This window comes from Haliotis cracherodii, unplaced genomic scaffold, assembly GCF_022045235.1.
Source record: "Haliotis cracherodii isolate W230 unplaced genomic scaffold, xgHalCrac1.p SCAF_5, whole genome shotgun sequence".
Lineage (NCBI taxonomy): Eukaryota > Metazoa > Mollusca > Gastropoda > Lepetellida > Haliotidae > Haliotis > Haliotis cracherodii.
Genome location: NW_027266308.1, coordinates 50,256,409 through 50,257,359, shown reverse-complemented (window position 1 = coordinate 50,257,359; position 951 = coordinate 50,256,409).

Sequence of the window (951 nt, the reverse complement as noted above, 5' to 3'; positions counted from 1 at the left end):
TTAATGGAAGGTAATTTGTATCTAAAACGATAAATACATGCTTTTAAGTGATTAACTATTCTACAAAAAAATGAATAATATGAAAACGCATTGCTAAAATATATGTCATAAAAGAAACATAATTCAATACTGAAAAATTACGGATATAAAAACAACTTTAATCCGAAAATATTTATATAAACGAGAAGTATTTGCTTCTTTCTAAGATCAGTGCACTGCACATGCTATGAATCTCAACGTACCTGAAGCTTGGATGGTAGAGAGCGGAGCCGTATTACAATAAGTGACTTGCTGTCTCGGAAATGATCATCCAGAAGTGCTAACAGCACTCTGTGACCAATCACACGAGGAGCACGTCTCAAGTGATCTGTGGACCCAAATATATATTCATGGTATTACCAACTTTGACAAAGACATCTTTGATATGATCGCTGTCAGTGTTATTAACGGGACTAAAGCCTCATGCGATCCCCAGTTATCTGGTTGGCTTGTTGTTGGAAGAGATTGTTGTGTCTCGTGGCTGGTTGGTTGATTATGTGTTGTGTTAGGCTCTAACCGTGTGTACTGTCGGGGAACTGGCGTGTCTAATTAATGTCTAATGTCATCAATATGTGGTCCTTGTAAACTGTATTTGAGAAACTTATACGTGTCTGTGTATAATCACGAATTAGTTGCGCATCAACTACTTTCCCGTGTGGTGTAAGTGACGCATCAACTACTTTCCTGTGTGGTGTAAGTGACGCATCACCTGCTTTCCCGTGTGGTATTAGTGATGCATCAACTACTTTCCCGTGTGTTGTCAGTGACGCGTTTACTACTTTCCCGTGTGTTATCAGTGACGCGTTTACTACTTTCCCGTGTGTTGTCAGTGATGCGTCAACTACTTTCCCGTGTGTTGTCAGTGATGCGTCAACTACTTTCCCGTGTGTTGTCAGTGATGCGTCAACTACT